The following is a 22,034-nucleotide window of genomic DNA, read 5'->3' as shown; positions in this document are numbered from 1 at the left end:
TCATGTTTCTCAATCTCTTATCTTATTTTCATGCTTCCGTGTTATGTATGAATTGATCAACCATATTTGTGGGTTTTTATACATTGGAAAGTGATGTTAAACCTAGACATAAGATAAGAGAACTAAGGGTTTATACACTACTCTAATTTTAGAGACATGAGTACATGACGTCAGAAAGCTTAAGAACAATTCAAATACACTTGGAAAAGGTTATAACACAAGGATTTCATTGCAGAGTTAATCTAAGAACAATCAATCCCAATTCAATAGCAAAATTGGCGTAGTTCTCACACCAACACAAGTCCAAACTCATTATATTAACTTGTCTAATTTCATATTAATTACTTTTCTAATTTCATTATCTCATTTAATACATGAATATAAACTTTATGTTTAGATTCCAATAGTATGAATTCAATTCAGCCAATGAACAAGGAACCACTAATCTTGTAATTTTTATCAATCTATACATATACAACATGTAACAACATTAATGTAACAACATGTATTGATTTTTTCTTTATGATTCTTGTTTTTCTTTTGATCTCCCTTTCACACTTTATTACAGAACTTGGACAATTATTGTATTTGAATATACACAACTTGTAGGCCTCAAGTCATCCATTTAAAAACATGTATTGAGATTGCTTGCAATTTATGTAGGTTTTGGTCTAAACCGATGTAGAAAGTAGATATTCAACATCAGTTTAGCAAAAATTGATGTTGAAATCGAGTATTCAACATTGGTTTTTGACAAAACTAATGTTGAACAACTACTTTCTACATCACTTTAGAACAAAACCAATGTGGAAATCTGATAAAAAAAAACCAATGTGAGCATGGAATCTAGTAGCCTTGAAGGGCTATGTGTAGACAATGAGACTGTCACCATAGGTGGCATTTTCCTTTGTGAATAAGGAAATAGATCACAGGAAAGGAGCCATCATCCTAAATGAGAAAGGTCATGTGAAGATATGATTTTATCATGTTTGTCTAGAAAAATTGAAATCTTATTTGAGATAATGGAGACATTTATTAAGATTCGTAGATATGGATAAGAGTTGTCGGATCATGTTAATTAAGTGTGATCCGATTCTACTATTCTATTTATTGTGGTGTTGTTTGTGTACTCTATCCTTTGATCTTCATTATTGTGTGTAGGAGTTTCATTATCCAACAAGAGTCTGAAACATAACCCCCATATAGAAACATATTCAGAATGAAGACATTCATTAATCTTATGCAAGCAAATTACTACTCTAACACTTTACCCTCCACGGTTTGGAAAAAAAAACAGAGAGAGAATATATCAATTTTAATTGAGTTTATCAAGGTGAAGTGTAAGCGTAGTGTAAAAACTGAACAATGTAAAATAAACACTATTCAAAAGGAAATTATCTTCAAACCATTTATATATCTATTAAGACACAGAAGTAATCAAAAACATAAAACGGAATGAGTTCTACATAAAAAGCACAAGTTCTTAGTGCCAAAATAGATGAATTCAAAGGTTGACTTGGCAAATTAACGTCCAACACTTCCAAGGCTGTTAGTGAAGGGTAGTGATTGCGAAGAATAATAAGTGGGCCGTGCATGCGTATTCGTAATTAAAGAAGGAGGAGAACGATCATGCATATCAAGTGGAAGCACCGGCAATGATTCTTCAAGCTGAAGAACTTTTATTACATGTGCAGCCTTAGGCCTTTCCTTGTCATCTGGATTAGTACACCACAACCCCACAATGATCAAGCTTGTCATTTGATCCACATCAAACTCCTTGTTCAATCTCTCATCAACAACATCCAGAACCTTCCCTTCCATATACAGTTGCCACACCCAGTTCATGAGAGGCACGTGAAACTCCCCATCCTGATAAGTCCTTCTTCCAGAAGCAATTTCAAGAGCCACAACCCCAAAACTATAAATGTCTGATTCCTTGCTAGCCCGACCTTCGTTGATGTATTCTGGGGCAAGGTACCCATATGTCCCCACCACCCCTATTCTCTGAGTCCTCAACCTTGGATCCACCAACTTTGCCATCCCAAAATCACCAAGCTTGGTGCTAAAATCTGTGTCCAATAGCACATTAGCCGATTTAATATCCCTATGAAGAACACTTTGCTCTGCATCCTCATGAAGATAACGAAGTGCCAAAGCCACGCCTAACGCTACCTTGTACCTGTTAGAAAAATTGAGAAGAGAAGAGATCATTGATAACAATAGTGGAAAAGGTTTTAATTAAACTACCTTTAAATGACAATAAATAATCGAAAGACAAAATGTTGATTCAATTTAATAGCTATTTTAAGTGTTGCTCTCTCATCATAATTGAAATTTCATAGGTGTAATCAACCTAATAAAAGTTTGTATTATTAAACAGAAACGTAGATTAGTAAGGTAAAATTATAATTCTGATTGAAGAATTGTAACAAAAACACCTATGAATTGCTCATGATAAAAATACATAAAAGAAGATAAAGAGTATATTAACCATGCCTAACATCCCAGGCCAAAGGTTTTTTCTCCCCAAAGAGTTGAGTGTCGAGGCTTCCATTAGGCATGAAGTAAAACACTAACAGAAACTCTCCTTGCTCGTGTCACCACCCTACGAACTGCACCAAGTTTCTATGTATAAGACGACTTATGATCCTAACCTCGTTGATGAAAACTCTCTCTGAACTTTCAAAGTTAGTGAAAATCCTTTTAACTGCAACAACCCTTCCTAAATGACTCAGAACCCCTTTGTAAACTTGTCCCGAGCCTCCTCGTCTAAGCCTTGTATCATCCGCGAACCCTTTGGTGGCTGCAACTAGTTCTTTGTAATCAAATCTTCTAGGTATAGTTGCCCTATCCAAATCAAACTTAGCCGATGTGGGTCCACTTTCATCATTATCATAATCACCCTTACGCCTTTTCTTCTTCATGATTATCACCCACGTTGCAACATTCACAGTCGTGGCCACCAAAACAATTGCACACACCACCACAACAACCACCGCAACCGAGCTCAACCTGTTCCCATGCTTCGCTCCACTACTATCCGAGGAATTGTTATTCGAAGCAGTAGAAGAATTCAACGTTGAACTGAACTCCCACGAGTGAATCAAGTTCCGTTCAGTGAGTTTGCCAGTTGAAGCAGAGAACCCAACATCCACCCACTCGGGTAGAATTTCCATGAGGTCGATCCTGCGAGAAAGTGAAGAATTGGAATGGGGCGTTGCGGTTCCATTGAAGGACCAAGACACAAAGAGGGTCTTGTTAGAAGCAGTGTAGGTTATCAAAGCATTACATTTCTTTCCGAGGTTTTTGTCAATGTCAAACTTGGCAGAAGCCACGGATTCAAGAGAGTTATCGTCTATGCCAACGTGCTGCATGGGAGAGTCAATTGTGCCATTAAATGTGTCAAACTCAACTGCAAGGACTCAATTTTGGGGAAGGTAGCTATTGGAGGTACCGTTGAAAAGGGCAAAAGTGCCACCAGCTCCGTTTGGCGGAATCTGGTAGCCGCGAGGGGCTATGTAGAAGGCGAAACCATCACCGTAGGTGGCGCTTTCGTCGTTTCCTTTGTCAATAGTGAAGGTGAAGCGCATGGAGAAGTCAGTTTAGAACACCAGAAGATGAGTCCCAAAGGCGCAGAGGTTGTCCGTACAAGGCCCTCCCAATGCGGAAAAGATAGCCCCCTATGTTGAGTTCTATGGACCCGTTGTTTGCTTTGCCATCACCCTGGTATGCCATGTTTTTTGCACTCTCGGGGTCGTTGAAGTTTGTTATGTTGAAATTTAGTGATTCAGCTGTTTTAAGAGAAGAAGGAAAGGCCAACACGAGGAGAATAACTGTGATCACCATCTCTAGTAATCTCAGTGGCGGTTTTTCTCTCCCATTGTTTGGTAGAGCTAAGAAATTCATATCAAAGATGAAATGGGTGGGAGAAGTGGAATAGCTAGCGAAGGTAGATTTGCTTTCAGGAGTGATTAAGGTTGTTGAATTGGTCGATAGAGCTTGTTGTTTAAATAAATAAATAAATAAACTAAGTGAGGTTTTACTGATAACTGAAATTTTGTTGTTGTTTTGAATTGGTCTTCGTGAACTGTGCTGCTTGCGTCCCTATGAACTTTCCTCGTTTTTGCGTGCTGGCTAACATGCATGCAGGAAATTAAATTTTCTTCGCATTTGGTGCATAAATGGTTTGGCTTTTTTTCAACTTTTGGCTTGAAACCTATAACGCCAACTAAATGATGCCAGACCCCTAGAATAAGCCAAAGAATGGTTGCAGATATTAATTCCACTACAATTCATTCTCATGCGTAATCCCTCCGAATGTAAGAAAAAAAATTGGCTTGAGTGCTGCTGATCTTAAATATAATTAAGTATATCTCAATTAATTTTATTTTATTTAATAAGTCTATCTTTAAAATATTTTATTTAATTTAAATTATTTTTAATAATTCCTCTTTATTCTTGATATTAAATTTTAAAGAAGGACAATATATTAAAAAAATACAATTAATGCTAACTATTGTGTGAATTAATTGCTTTTCCTTTTATTCAAGACCAAAACAATATATAGGGTAAATAATCACTTTTGTCTATGAATATGTAATTCATTAACAAATGCGTCCCTGAAAGATGAAAATAAAAAATTTAGTTCCCAAAAGTGTGACAAATATATCCGGCCATCAACTTTTGTCCGTCACCATTAATAAAATAGCCTACGTGACACGGGACGAGTTTGTTATTAAAATGATTGTCAACGTGACTATCTTTAATTACCAACATAAGAACATATTTGTCATATAATATTTTTTGGACTTTTCGTCTTTCCACTCTCTAGTAATATGAATGAGTAAATAACCATTTTTCTCTCTGAATGTGTAATTCACTGAAAAATGCGTCCCTAAAAGATGAAAATACAAAATTTAGTCCCCAAAAGTGTAAAAAATACGACAAATATATCCGACCATTAATTTTCGTCCATCACCGTTAATAAAATAGTCAAAATTCGAAAAAGTGAAATATGAGATATATTTGTCTTCTAGCTAGGGTAATTTGAAAAAAAATTGTACTGGTTGATATACTGTTATAATGTTTTGTTTTGGTAAACTAGTACAATATTTATTTTGGATAATTTATATTATGACAAACAAATTATGATTGATAATCAATGTTATCATTATTATTATATTTGTTTTAAATTATGTTTGTCAATATATTTTTTAAGTGATTATTATAATATTATGCTTGTAGCGATAAAAAATGGTGAAAATTTATCCTAAAATTATATTTTATCCTTAAATGAAACGAAATTTCAGGTCTAACAAATTAGTCCAATAGAAACATACTGATATTTAGGTCCAATAAAAAATTAATGACATTTTCGTCCAATAATGATAACTTATTAACATTTTTGATCCAATGAAACGTACTGATATTTAGATTCAATTTTTTTTTGATATTTTCCTCCAATAAACAAATATTGACATTTTCGTATAACAAAAAAGTACTGACATTTAAGTTCAAAAATGATATCTTACTGACATTTTTGTCCAATCTAGTCAGCATGGTCACACTATCCAATTCGTCATTCTATGTCACGTAGGCTATTTTAATAATAGTGACGAACGGAAGTTAACGGCCGAATATATTTATCGCACTAATACACTTTTAAGAATTAAATTTTGTATTTTCATTTTTCATAGATACATTTATCGGCAAATTATACATTTAAAGATAAGAATGACTATATATTTATCCCACGGTATGGTTTGTATAAGTCATTTGTTTTAAAAAGTTAATGAACCATTCAACGACAAAGGAATTAATGTAAGCAAGATACTTTCCCGTTAGAGCATTCTTTTAGCACAGATAATTACATTGATCACTTCCTTTAGTTGTTATTTTGTTATATTTAGTAAGCACAACTGACAAATTAATTAAAAGTTTAAAAAGTTAGATTTAGTTAAAAGTTGTTATTAATTAAAAACTAAAAATATGTTAAAGTGGCAAGTCCATCCCCAGTCCGCCTTAAACCCGTACGTCAAAAATAGATTGGGTTAGACCATTTTTTATATTGGGTTAAAAATCTTAACCAAACTCAATCTTGATAGATTGTAGGTTGTGGAGTTGTGTTGATCTGCCAACTCTTTTAAAAATTAATAAAAATATTGATAATTTATAAGTTGACCCATGAAATAAATAATTTCAATATAAAATCAGTTACAAATTTTTATTTTACTAAATTATCTTAGTATTAGTATTCTTTAAAGGCTATATATCACGATGAGTTAAAATAACGAAAAGGAAAGTAAAAAAAACATAAAATTCTTTATAATTAAAAATATATTATGTCTAATAAATTAAATAATACATCCATTGTATAATGATGATATGTGTTGTTAAAGGAGCATGCAACTCTGAAGATATCAAACTGTGAAGATATCAGAAGTATTGCTGGGGTTCAATATCAAAGTTTTAAAGATGCATGTTTTCTTATGGGATTTCTTAAAGATGATAAAGAATATATTGTGGCTATCAGAGAAGTTGGAGACTTGGGATCAGGTCACTAATTGAGAAGGTTATTTGTCATAATGCTTATCTCTAATAGCATTAATAGATCAGGACATGTGTAGTGGGAAGAAATGTGACAATGGTCAGCGAATGATATTCTTCATGAACAAAGAAAATTATCCAACATTCAAGGTACAAGTTTGTAATTCTTATTTTAATTTACACATATATACTACTTTAAACAAAAACATTTAAACTAATGTTGACATAATACTTATCAAGCCACATTTCTTTTCTTTTAAGACTTGCATCTCAGTGATTTAGAGTTGCAAAATTTGGCTCTCTTGCAAGTTGAACAACTACCAATTTCACCATAGCGACTTACTCGAAATCATAATAACAAATTTTTGGTCGATTGTCGAGATTCAAAGAATTAATTAAAATACAATATTTGTTTACTAAACATTAAATAAAAGAATTTTATAGTGTGTTTGGATGGAGCAATTCCGCTGTGAAATTCATATTTTCATGGAATTTAAAAGGATTCATGATAAAAATAGCTTGTTTTGATAGAATATTTGAAAAGAGATTTAATTTTTAGTATTTTTTATGAATCATTTTGATTGACTAAAACAATGGAATTTCAAATTCTCTCAAAAAATAAAGAATTTGAAATTAATTTTCAGAGATACTCACTCTAACTCACGTTCTTGCTCGCGACTCTTTCTTACTCACCACTTGCAACTACAGGTGACCAAAGTTTTTACGGTTGACATCGACATAAGTTGTTTTTCACTAACGTCGGTCGAGGTCCTTTAGGTCAAAATTTTTTTGTATGTCAACCAAAGCTATTTTTTGCCGATATCGGCTAAGATTTTTTTTTAGATAATGTTGGTTAGGGTTATTTTCTCACTGACGTCAGTCATGGGAATTTTTTGCTAATGTCAGCCAAGGATTTTTTGGTTGTTGTCGTTTAGGTTTTTTCAGTTCATGTTGACCAATGATTTTTTTGGCCGACATCGGCTAGATTTTTTCTACTGACATCGGTTATGGCTAACTTTTGAGTAGACACCTACTAGGCTTTTTCAGTCGATGTCAGCTAGGTTTTTCCAGCCAACATCAGCCAAAGTTATTTTTTAGCCAACATCAGCTAGAGTAATTTTTCAGTTAATGTTAGCTAGGGTGTTTTGGCTGATGTCAACAAGATTTTCTTAGCCGACGTCGGTTAGAATTTTTTTTGCTGACATCGACTAGGGTTTTCTATTGACATCAGCCAAAGTTATTTCTTAACCACATTAGCTAGGGTTTTTTGGTTGATATTGGCTAGGGTTTTTTCTACTAACACCGGCTTAGGTATTTTTGATCAACATCAGGTATGACTATTTTTAGTTGACATCGACTTGGTTCTTTCAGTCGACATCCACTGGAGGTTTTTTGATCGACATCGGTTAGAGCTATTTTTTAGTCAACATCATCCAAGACTATTTTATAGTCGATGTTGGCTAGGGTTTTTTGTTCGACATTGATCAGGGCTATTTTTTAGCCAACTTAGACTAGGGATTTTTCGGTCAACGTTGACCAATGATGTTTTTCAGTCGAGGTCAGGTAGGTTCTATTGGTCGACGTCGACCAAGTTATTTTTTAGTCGATGTTGGGTAGAGTTTTTTGTCAATGTCTGCTAGGGTTTTTAAGGCCGATGTTGGTTAGTAAGGGCTATTTGTTGACTGAAAAATCCCCAGAAGACATCGACCAAAAAATCCCAAGTTGATGTTGGCTAAAAATAGCCTTGATCAATGTCGTTTGAAAAGGCCTTAGACGGTGTCAACCAAACAAACCCTAGGCGACATTGGTAAAAAAAACCTAGCCAACATCGGCAGAAAAATGACTCAACTAGCATTAGCCGAAAAATAGTCTCGATTGACGTCAGCTAACAAATATACCTGACATACTTTGACAAAATAAACCCTATTTGATGTCAACTGGAAAATAGCCTTGGTTGATGTCGGTTGAAAAATATCACTGGATGTGGTCAGACAAAACAACCCTAGTTAAAATTATCAATATCACTCCTGACTATACAAGTATTTTCTATATCACTCTAGCACACCATTAGACTCTCACTGAATGCCACTCCTGGCACACTCTTGGCTATACATGTATTTTCCTTTTATAGACTTCAGTAAAGGATCCATTACGGGATCAACGCTAATCCTTGATATGACCATTGTCTCGTAGCTGAGGATATGAATAATATTATAGTTAATTGCATGTGCTCGTCTTCCACGAAGAAAGTGACCCATGAGGAATATTCTACAAATTCCTTCTATTCCCTTCTATTTTGTCTTTTTCTTAAATTCAAAGGTTAGAAATTTCAAATAAAGAGAGGCAAAACTAAAATTAAAAAAGTAAGATCGTGCACTTCCCTTTGTAGCTAACATAGTCCTTTCATACATAGTTGGAGATCACTCAAAAGGATATAAATTGAAGTGTATAAGTGATTTACGTCCAATGGATGCGTATAGAAACAACTCAGTGTGTAAACATTGGTTTTCACAATAAATGGATGTGGTTAAGTTGGTAGGTGTATTTCGGCAAGCCCATAGTGCTTCTTGCAATGTTTCATGCTAGCTTTTTGGATTATCTTTTAAACTCTTCTTGATTATATCAATCAAGATCTTGCTTATAGCTTCTACTTGTCCATTTGCTTATGCATGATATGGTGTTGAATGTATAAGCTTGATGCCGAATTGTTGTATGAATGAGCCCACTTAGTCTTTAGTGAACATAGTTCCTGGGTCAATAGTGATTAACTCAGGTATGTCGAATCAATAGATAATATTGTGTTTAGAGAATTTAATCACAACTTCTTGAGTCACTATAACCATTGGTTCATTCTCCATCCACTTTGTAAAATAGTCCATGGCTACCAAAATAAAATTGCATCTTTTGGATGAAGTTGGATAAATCTAGCCAATAACATCCATGGCCCACCCCCTAAATGGTCGAGGCTTAACCATTGCATGCATCTCTTCAGCTGGAATCTTTTGTAAGGGTCAAAATCTTTATCATTCTTGACATCTTTTAGCATAATGATAACAATCAGTTGTAATCGTTGGCCAATAGTATCCATGCCTAATTATTAACCTCTTCATCATGGGTCCAAACTTGTGAACACCACACAGTCCTTCATGTATTTCTCCCATGAGTTGCATTGATTTAAATTGGTTTACATATTTTAAAAACCCCCCATTAAAGGTCTTTCCATACAACTCATCTCCTATCTTGGTATACTTCAGAGCTTTATGTTTTGTCTTGAATTCAACTTTATTGGATGGACCTCGCAAATAATCCATTATTTCTTGCTGCCCTGGGTCTATTGATTCGATCTCTGTTATGCAGAATTATTCTATAGACTATTCCAAGGTCTCATCTTTTAGTATCCAGAAGCATATTGAGCTAATTGGTTAGCTTCATCATTCTCTCCTTTGTATACATGTTCTATTGTTACATCAACAAAGTAGTTAAGAAATTGTCTAGCCGAATTGTACAACTCTACTAGGGTTATGGTATTGCATTTGTATTCACCCTTCATATGTCGAATCACCAATTAGGAATCTCTATAAATTTGTACACATTTTACTTCTTTTTGCAATAATATTTGTAAACCCCATATCAATGGTTTGTGTTTTGCTTGATTATTATATTATTCCATATCAATCGGCCTATGTTGGCTAAGTCAATTCCTACACCCCCTTGTGTTCGGCCAGATGTTGGTTTATGTTGGCTGACTTAACTATTGCATCATCAATGTATACTTCCATGTTTTTCCTAATGGCATAATGGAAAATGAGATTCAAGGTCCTCTAATAAGTAGCACCAGCATTTTTAACCCTTTAGCATTACTAACCATTTATATATCCCAAGAGCTCAAAGACACCAAAATTTTGTCTTGTGCACATCCTCGATAGCCATAAAAATCTAATTATAATTAGAATGGTCATCCATGAAGGTAAGGACACCATGTTTAAATAGTTGTTGCATCGACCAACATATCAGCTATGGGCATAACATACTCATCTTTAGGAGTTGCCAGGTTTAAATCCCTAAAATCAGTGCACACCCATACTTACCCATTCCTCTTTATAACTAGCACAATATTTGACAACCACTCAGTATATCTAGTTGTCCTAATAAAACTAGCCCCTAACATTCTTTCAATTTCTCATTAGGTTTAAGGTTGAAGTTGTGGATTACATTGTTTTAGAGGCTTCTAATGTGGCTTAAATCCTTCTCTAATTGGTTATGTATGCTCCACCAAATCTCTCGGAGATCCTGGCATTTCATGATAATCCCAGGCAAAAAATCCTTATACTTTGTGATTACCTCAATGATCTGACTTTTATATTTCTCGGCTATAGCTGATTCGGATATCCTATCTTTAGTAATAAATCAATTTAACCAATCAAGCAAATCCTTTAAGACTATATTTTGTGTATCCATCTACAAATTCAATTGATGGCCGTGTTTTGGCCTACCAGTTTATGATGAACCCTTTCTTTGTTAGATTGCAAGATTCCCTTGTCCATTCCTTATAATTACTAGGAACATGTATAGGGACTAAATAAGCAAAATAAAATAATGCTTCTACCATTTTCACATTATCCGAAAAAAGACATTCATTAGCCTAAATGATACTTACTTGGTCCCCTTTCCAAAACATCAATTGTTGATGCAATGTAGAAGGTACACATTGGTTGGAATGAATTCAATTCCTTCTTAGAAAAACTGAATAAGCTGGTTTGGCATCCATAATGAAAAATACTGAATACATAGTTTTTGGTCCAACTGTGATTTCAGCTACCAAAACTCCTAATGCTATAATGACTCCTCTAGTGAAATTAGCCATCTTCATATTTGTGGGAATAAGATCTCCCTACCTTTTACCAAGTTTCTTTAAAGTGGTTAGAGGCATGATGTTAAGAATAACACCCTCATCCACAAAAATTCTAGCCAATGTTTTGCCATTTATTTGAGCTTTGACATACAAAGGCTTAAGATGTTTGGTCATTTCTACTATAGGTAGGTTGAATGTAATTCTTTTGCTGACCTCTTTATCCCCAATAGTAGCCGATTCAGTTTCCTCAGAGCAAACATCTTCGTCTGGACTCTAATTCTAATCTGAGCTAGCCCGGAATTCACTAGGGATTAAACTTATAGCATTGACTTTGGCACCCAACAGATCATCATTATTCAACCAAGCTTCCAATAATGATTCTTCTATTTGCTTTAACTTTTGTTTTGTTGGCTCATTTTAAGTTTAGGCAATAATTTCTTCTACCTTGTCTTCAATTTTCTTAGATATCATTTCATCCTTATTTGTTTCAATCAATTTAGTTTGCATACATTTAGATAAATTGACTGAGATTTTTATTGTGATTGATGGTTGGTTGCCAAAAGCATGATCCAATACAAGAGCCACTTGACCTATTGAAGTTTGTGCCTAGCCTCTAGCTTTCAATTTTACAACCAGGGCTAATGTTTGCTTCATATTATTCACACTTTGGTCCTTTGCAACCACCTCTTCCAAGTTTGTGTTAACCTTTCTGGTTACATATTTGGTTTGTTTCAAATCACCTTTTGATTCACACACCACTCTCCTACCTTTGTTTTAACAAATGGCTTCATCATTCTGGATGCCCTATTTTCTTCATTGTTAATAGTAATCCATAATGTTTTCATTCCATTCTCGACATTGAAGTACTACTCTCCTTTTGTTTTGAGGAACATAACTTTCATTGATTTCTGGCAACTGGACCACCTTCACATTATCATGCATTTGCTGTCTTAATCTATCAAACTTTTTGATTTCTTCTTTGCTCTTCATAGCTTTTCGTATATTGTCTAGCTTGGGACCTATAATTCCATAAGTGGATCCATTAGAAGTTCCTCCTAATTGGGGTTCTAACTTGTCAAATACGCTTTGTTGAATCTGTTGAGGCACCCACACACCCTTTTTTGGTTGTAGAGACTGCAACCTTTCAAAAACTAAAGTCCTCTTGATGGATCCTTTGGTTTCTTATCTTCCTTCTATTTTTGGCTGCTAGACCTGCTTCATCTTTCTTCCTTTGTTAACAGGTTGCCCATAAGAGACCATATTAATGTCTGACTTAGGGAAAGGATCTGTATCTAGTGCCATTTCGATTGCACCTTTATCTGCTAGCTTAAATCGACTTTCTTTCAAAGCCCTCTATAAAACTGCGGATTAATTATGGAGGTTTATAAATTGCGGGTATTGACTGTGGCATTAACAAAAGTTTAAAAATGTTGGTAAATTACGAAGGTTCTAAACTGCAGGTAAGCTATGCGCTTTCAAGGGTTGGCCAAAACCACTGGTAACACACTTACCACATATGCTTTACCAACAGAACAAACAACCACATGAAATGCATTTGCCTGGGGTTGAAAACACGGGTAATGCCAAAATTAACCCCCACTAAAACCATATTTTCTTGTAGTGACAGCTTGCCGAAATACAATGCAATTAATGGTGAAATGGCTATAAGAATTGTCCCAATTACAATATTTCTTCCCTTTCAACTTGTTTGGGGATGGTATCTTATGTCCATCCTTTAATCGAATCTGCTGGTCTTTTATCAAATGATTGAAAATTTGACATGCTTTTGATATGCCAAAATCATATTCAAATTTTCCATCTCTGGCAACGCCTTTTTTCTTTCTTGGATTCAACGCGGAGCATGAATAAGATTTCCCCCGTAATATGTCAGCGACCATGATCTCAGCTTCTTCTTTAAAGGCTTCCAAATTCTCCTCATCAACATTAACTAATGAAATCAAATGGAATCCTCTTCCTTTATTAGCCCTCTTAAGTTTTCTCATGTATAAACTGCTCTATGTGGTTAGCTTGGGAAGCTAGCTGATTGAGGCCGCCATATTCTTGAGCCACTAGTTTGTCTTTCAACTGAGGATGCATATTGTCACTTGTCATAACCAAACACTACACTTTTGGTAATTGCACTAAACAACAACTTATATCCTTTCTGAACCTTTCTATGAAGTTTATTGTCGGTTCCTCAACCATTTGTCTCATGTTCATCAAATTGGTTATAGTTACTTTAGGTTGAGGCCTATAGAATCTGTCATGAAAACACTTCTCCATGTCTGCCCAGTTTTATACCTAATTACACTGCTAAAAAAAGGCCTTCTACATCGGTTCTAATGGTCTTTCTACATCGGTTATGACGCGTGATGGTAGACGTACCCCTGTCGTTGAATAACAACATCGGTTGAAGAACCGCCTTTGAAGGACATTGGTACGAAGACGGGCATGGTGTCAGACCTGTCTTAGAATGTGGATTATTCTACATCGGTTGTGATGGTACAACCGATGTAGAATGTGAGTGTTCTACATCGGTTCTGAGGGTGAAACCGATGTAGAATGGGGAGTGTTTCTACATCGGTTATCAGTCAACCGATGTAGAATTAAGAGGGTTTCTACATCGGCTATCAGTCAACCGATGTAGAATGTGGCTTTTTTTATTATTATTTTTGTGAAATTTATAAACCCAGGTCAAATTTCAGCTATCAAATTATTTAATGAGTAAATGCAAGAAGCTACATTGCTATACTAATTACAATCTATACATTTTTCTATATTCCTACCATGTTATACTAATTACAATCTATACAATACAAATATAATGAATAAATACAAGAAGCTACGTGTGCAAAGTATAATGAACAAGAATATTTCTAACTGAATTTAATGACTTATTATTGGATGGTGCAAGCATATAGTCAAATCAACTTGCTTGCAACATAAAAGTAGAAAAAAGCTAAATTTACCCACTGTCAATGATATACATAAGAGAATGCAGCCTTCATAGAAAACAAACCTCAATTTTCTATAGGCCAGAACAAACAAGGTGAATAATTTCTCCAGTTCTAGTCCCTAAGATAGCTGATATTGGAAGTGGTTCAAATCTGATATAGTAACCATAACAAAAATTTGTTGATTACAACATATGACACTTAGAAAACATCAATATACAATATGATGCATTAACTATGCAAAAAATGCCACTCTGCATGCTTAGCCACTAAAAAATTCATATTTCCTAGGTTATCAGAGAAAGTTTTGTCTATCTCTTATAATTTTAATTCTATATTAAAGATGTATCATGGTGTGATCCTGAACACCAATATATGGTACACATGGAATCAGCCTTGCCCACAAGAGCCCACCATAAGTTGTTTGACTTCAATGGGCACCATGATGCCTTCAGAAGTTGCATAGGCCATCTAATTGAACAAAACCCAAAACTTTTTCAACCATACATTTCAGAAGTGAGTCTCCAAATCCTAGTGAAGCCTGGAAACCATTTTCCAAGGGGATAAGCTATTTTCTCTGCTCAAACCAAGACAAGGTACAAGTGATAAGAGTTGAGGCTTGAAAACAAATCAAGCCCACAATTAGTATTGTTTCCTTTTGAATTTTCTACTATAAATGGTTAAAGTACAGCTTTGCCAAAAATGGGCATTCTTGTTCTTTTTATCAAAACTAGTAAATTATATATATCCTAAACACCTTGATTACTATGCTATTCTCCTAAGTGTAACCAAAGTGAACCTCACATGACCTAAATTACACTACCACACTGTACATCAAGCTATAAATTATACCTAACTTATGTTGTCTTGCAACATAATTGAGGAAATTCCAAACAATCGGAAATTGTAAAAAAAAAAAACTCAAAGTCTACCACTAGGTATTCAGATATGAATAGAACAACAAATTTTAAGCTGGGACAAAAGAAACACTTTTAATTTCCACTCCTAAATAATTGATCCTCCAAAATTCCTTAATTTGCATTATCCTATACTCTTGATCAATTAAACAAAATTATATTAAGGATGACTAATTCTTGACACAAAATTTATATCAATACAATAAAACGATACAATTTCATTTAAATTAAAACTATACATATATAGAATTTAAAACTATACATATACAAAAATTCATACATACCTCATGACCCACTGATTGCCATGCAGGATGAGCAACATCACCAAAACAACACAATTGTAATTTATCAACAGGGTACAAGCCGCAACTCATTATCTTCCTACAATACGGGACAAGGTTGTTAATAGAAAAATAAAAATAAAAATAAAAGATTGAATACAAACTAAGAAGAACATAAGACAACATTGTTTATCTTGCATCCACAGGGTCCAAAGTTCGTTTGTGAGCTATAAAGTTGAAACCATTAAAAGTTAGATAAAAATTAAAAAAATTAAAAAGAAATCAGAGAATAAAAAAGAATTATGGCTATTCTTTAATTCCTGTGATAATTATATTACTCAAAAATTGAAAGAGGATGAATAAATTAAAATTAAATAGATTTAAATTAAGAAATTATAGAATTAAATGGTACCAGAATTTGTATACTATTATTTCCTGCATTAAATGCTCTCCCATTAAATTACATGCCACCAACTCTAATTATTACTTATGATAAAAAAGATACATGCAGGAAAAAAACTTATGACATGTCAACGCATAAAGTAATTTGTAATTAGATACTAAACGATCTAATTTAATTAATTAAATAGTAAATTGTTCTAAACTTTTAGTATGCGATTAAAAATAATGGTGAAGGCGGGGTATCATAACCCATATACAAAGCAGGAAAAAAAAGACCCCTGCTAATTATTAATAGTTGCCATATACACCCAATGCAAATATATATATAAAATTCAGTCTATATAAAATTCAGTCCCACAATTAATGTTTAAACATAATACTAGAGCTACACATCCCGTCTTCATCTTCACCACAAAGTTAAGAGTTAAAATAGAGCACACTTCTTACCAAAGATATAACATATAAGCATCTTAAAGAAACAATCATTAGAACATTTTAGAGGGGGAAAAATACACTTATGAAAACAGCTTTTACATAATGTCTTCTTATTTACCTTCCTACATTTTTATCTATCACTTTCAATAGTGAGTACAACAACATTATTGTGTTTGATAATAAGTGGAAAATTAAACAATTAATAGTGGGCCTATCAATAGAATTTAGCTACTGAAAATCAAATACTACTATACTATATACTATATAATAAATGGACTTACCCAATCATAACACGAAAGCAAAAAATGGTTTGCACCTTTGCTTCTATTCCAGTAAGGATATTTATCTTGAATAACACCAATATAGTCTTCACCAAATAAAAAGAGAACTAATTTACTTAGCTAAGCTTTTTGAGTGCTTTCCTCAAACGTGACATATGATGTGGATCATCATAAAATACTTTTGATTTCATCTTTTATTATAATTATAAAAAAAAGAGCAAAGATGCAGATGTAGGTAGGATGTTTACACTTCACATGATATTTTGGCATTAAGATCATTGTTTCTCAATTGTCTTCTTATCAAGCCTAAAATTAAAAAAATAAAAATTGCATCATGTGCATATTTAAAAGCAAGAAATATTCATCTTAATATTCAACAAGGGAAAAACTTACCATATGCATTTCCAATCTGGTTTTAATTTTCGAACCCAACAGTAACAACAATGCAAAGAATCATAAGGATCCAATTAATATCTAGAACATTTCTTTGATGTATATACAACTTTAACTCTGCGTAAACATCCGAGACCAAGGGCTTGCTTAATAATCGAAAAAGTTGCAGTTATTGTAGCCTATCTTGCAGCTATGGCTGCCAATGTCGCAATAATAAATACTGGCCAATATATTCTATCTACATAAACCATGGATGATCAACATCTAATGATAAACTAATACGTGAAGAAACAAATCAGCATCATTCAAATAAATAAAAATAGACAATTCTTGTAATAAGTTTAGCTCCAAAGATAAAATGTAAAATTAACCATTTAGGCAAACAAGTCAAAATGATAGTATTCAAACAAACTGGATGCAGGGTTTAATATAAAGAAACGGATGTCATGCTCGTTCAGGCAAATACATAACTTGATAACAAACAAGGAGAAAAGGCACAAGAAAAGTTTGGCAGTGAAAACCCAACAATTTACTATAAGCATTACATAAAATGATAAACCAGATGAGCAGATAATTCCGCACTGGATAATTCTGCAGGGAAAAAAGAACAGAGAGAAACATTCAAGTTTTTTACTCTTAATGTGGTAATATACCTGCTGACTATCAGAATATATTCCTGAAACAGGTTTTTTTGGATAATTTTCCATCATCAACAATCAACTTATAAACTTTGGACAATAAACAGAGCACTACCTAAAATACAAATATTCTACAAATAGTAACCACAATTTCAGCATCAATTTAATCCTGTGATTCTGGGATTTTAAACAATTCCAAATACTACAGGTACATCACAAACGAAAATTTCAATATAGAGTTAAATATGCCTATACCTCCAATTAGGAGAAACCAAAGCAGGACAATTGGAGCAAAGAGCCAAATAACTCTATGTTTGCCATAATGTTGCACGCTGAGGAACCCAACTAATATTACCACAGCAACCAGCACTACTACACCTGTATCCCAGACAAAAAGAAGCTACTCAAGACCCATGAAACCAAAATTAATTAAAAACAATAAATACTTCTACACATAACAATAGAAATTGAAGAAAAATGTCTTATTACAAGTGTAGGAACATACCACTACTCATTCGAGGCTGAGTTACCATGCAGGTGCCAACAAGGACAAGAATAAGAATGGCTTTCTTCGCAAATTCTTGTTCCTCTAACCATCTTTTGGTTTTTGCAGCAAATGACCTTTCATGAAAGGTAGACTGACTATACCTCGTTAGCTCTTCATCAGTTCGATGCTGGTTAGGAATGGTTTTTATCTGTGCATGTCGGCAAAGCAAGGAATTCTTGTTAGAGCAATTTTCTGACACTGATGCTACTAAAGAATTCTTTGCATGTCTGGACCAGCAACAAAACAAGGTCAACAAGTTCTATAGAACAAAGGAGAAAGAGTTCATGGATAGACTTCATTTATTAGTTTACACGAACCTCTTCCTCCACTGAGTCCCAATCACTCCTCTCCAAGGACTGCATCATCGTCGCCATCTCCGATTTGCACACTCGCAGCGACAATTGGTTCAACTCGCTCTCGAAAAGCAAGCGTTTCACATAAGATTTCGAGGAGAACCACCATTTTTTCTTCAGAACGGAATGCTTCATGCCGGTGCTGGTTGGCTTCCTCGACAATGTCAATGGCGGCGCCAAATTTGGTTATCAACAAAATGAAAGATCGTTAGGGGCTAAAAAACTTGATACTGAAGAGGCAGGGCGAGGGAGAAAAATAGAGTGTGGACGACATTGGGTTTGGTTTTGGAGGTGGACGCATCTTCTCGAGAGACTAGGGAAGATGAAAGAGACATGGGAAAAAGGAAAGCGAGCGGGACGAGGAGAGAGGAATTGAAGAGTCATGCTTTTTTTTTTAAATTACACTGACAACGACGGTTTTTATGAGAAACCATTTTTGAATGACATAAAACAAAGGCGGTTTTCGTAAAATCGCCTTCGTAACATTTATATCAAAGGCAGTTAATGAAAACCTACGTTAACGCTTTATAAAAGTTTGGTTTAATTTCAAAAATGCCACCGCAAGCTTTACTACATCGGTTTTTTCATAACCGACTTAGATTTAACGATGTTGAATCATACTTTTGTAGTAGTGTTAAGTGGTAAATTTGAGTACCAGGTAAATGCTACTCCTGTCAAAGACAAAGGAAAGAGCTATAACTTATGAAACTCATCTTGAGTTGCTTTGCCACTCTAAGAACTAAACCATCCTATATTTCCATAGTCGATTTGACATCTTCAATAGAAAAGGTAGAAAAATCTTATGTTTTATACCCTTTCAACAAGGGCATCATACGATCCACCTATTCTTGATATGACTTCTTATCCATGGGCCTTTCCATTGGTTTCAATTAAATACCGAAACACTTCCTCATGGTTTCAGCTAACAACTTTGGATCAATCAAAGGCATTATGATAGTTCTTAACAACTAATAACCAATCTAACTCACAATATTTTGCCCTAGACTTGCGTCATTATTAACATACGAGGACTTTCCATTGGTAACACATCCATTTATAACTTGGTTGATACCCCTTGAAGGAGGCACAAAAGGAGTTATAGAAGGTAAGCCAATTTGGCCAACAACATTTGGAGGTCTTTTGGCCAACCCTATATGTGCAGGAAACAACACGATTAATATAATCATTTGTACCTGTTTGCCCCCCAAGGGTACGTAGCAGCAAATGAATTACTAACATTAGCAGGCATAAAAATTGTATTGGCTACCAAAGGTCTGGGAATAAATCCCATTTGGCTACCTATTAGTTGGACTGTATTAAACATTCCAGCCAAAGCCATATTCAGTTGAGTTGCTTGCCACTATGGCATGAAATCCATATTTGGAAGGATCAATGGTATTCTTCCTGTTAGAATTGGCCTAGTCAGATGTGGAGAATCAAGATTAATTACCTAATTTGACACTTCCTAATTTCTCAACACTAGCAAAGCAGAATTTTCGCCAACATGCATTCTCCTTGCCTCCAATTCCTTAGTCTATTGCATTTCATTTTGCACCATAGGTTTGACTATTTCGAATAATTGCCCAGACAACTGATGCATTATATCATGTATTTCCAGATTTATCTGTTGTCGAATGAATGATGTAGTCATCACAGTAGGCATTTCATCAAGCAAGCTGGCAATAGTAGCCACCACAGTTGATGTAGTACCCATTGAAGGATTAGGCAAAGTAGTAATTACTTTGTCATTAAGGAAGCAGGCGTCCCAAATGAGCTTTCTCCTTGTTTCGAACCATTCTTCTTTTTGGCTTGTTGATCCATCTCACACATTGTTTTACCAGAATGCAAATGCATACGCTAGTAAACCTCCATTCGTGATTCAAATTGTTTGATCAATTCACCTACATTAGTCCCACCGGGTGTGCTAATTTTGTTGTCTCATGAATAATTGACAATTAACTTAATAGAATTCATCTACAATTGCTCCAACACGATTCCAATATTTGAGTATGTGAATCAAATGATATAATCACCAAGGGGGAAAATCAACCTCTTGACCTGATATAGGCTCTCAAGTTACTAAAGAAAGCACTTGATTGAAGGTAAATCTTAACAAAAATATGAATAAACAACTAAACTAAACATTGAATTTGAAGAAAGCAATAAATTTTGCATGAATAATAACTGGAAAATAATTGCAGTGATTGTTTATTTGGTTGAAGGTCCTCTAAATATTTCTGAAACATATATTTATAATATAAAACCTAAGCTTAACTAACCTACATCATGTTTCTACTACATTAGACCGCTACATACTCATTTATAATTGTTTAAGCTTTTTTCTATTTATTTCGGCTAGACCATCCATTCAACATATCTATCACATTCCTATTTTTAGGAACTGCTCCAAGATCAATGGACTACACGTGTAAAACTTGCTCTTATCCCCTATCTTGCATCCTTAACTTCCATTCAATTTCCATTTGCATTACCTTTCAAAATATTTAATCAAATATTTTGAATATTAAAATTAATTGGTCGAATTATCTAGATCTTAATCTTTTGCCCGAAATATCTTATATCCTTATTCGGCTAAGATTTGATTTGGCTAACTAACTTTTGATCAACATATTTTTAATGGAAACAATATGTTCTTGGTTTAAAATTTAATATGCTTTTGAGAAATTAGTTTCTTTTTTCTTTTTGGATTAGCCAAAGGAATATATTAATAACATGTAACCAAGCTAAGCACAAAGTATGCCAAGATTAAAAATAAGAGATAAAAATACAAAAAACATGAGTTTGGTTCACATCCACCAACAATAAAATTGAACATCCAACCCTATTACAAGCTACTTGAGAAGCCAATTTCTTATGATTTAGTTTGGTCCATAAACTAATTTGATCAGTATGTGTTAGGAATACAAGGGGATAAACATATTAGGGAAACCCCATCAATATGTCACAAATCAACCGTATAAGTGAACTTGATACCACATTCAACTCAATCTTTAGACATTAGGTTTGTGGGTCTTTTCCAGTTATCAGTGGCTCAATGTGTCCATCTATATCCAATATGGGATTTCATACTCATACTTGCATTCTAACATTCTACAATTCTACCGTGAGTCTTTTTCACATGCTATACTATCCTCAAGCGGAAGCCTTTTCATCCAAAAATATTCAATGGTGGCTCTAGTGATCAGCAATGGCCACAAATGCACTTTATATACTTAATCCTCAATAAATTACATCAGCAATACATACCACTTGACCTCCACATAATCCAGATGATTTTCAATACAAGGGATCCCCATATATGGATCCACAACCAATTATGCATAATTCAATACTCGCTTGAGTCGGTCATTGAGTTACATCATGACCTCCGCTTTGTTGGGAATTGTGGTGAAAACACTATGGACATCTCCATTA

General features: G+C 34.2%; 1 pseudogene; it reads right to left on the bottom strand.

Moving 5' to 3' along the window:
• Positions 1–1,486: 1,486 nt before the first annotated feature.
• On the bottom strand, positions 1,487–18,734 carry LOC114383790 (annotated as a pseudogene).
• Between the last annotated feature and the right edge of the window lie 3,300 nt (positions 18,735–22,034).

The sequence above is a fragment of the Glycine soja genome, chromosome 14 (genome assembly GCF_004193775.1).
Source record: "Glycine soja cultivar W05 chromosome 14, ASM419377v2, whole genome shotgun sequence".
Lineage (NCBI taxonomy): Eukaryota > Viridiplantae > Streptophyta > Magnoliopsida > Fabales > Fabaceae > Glycine > Glycine soja.
The sequence above is the reverse complement of the archived record's forward strand: the minus strand, read 5'-3'. Positions and strand labels throughout refer to the sequence as shown.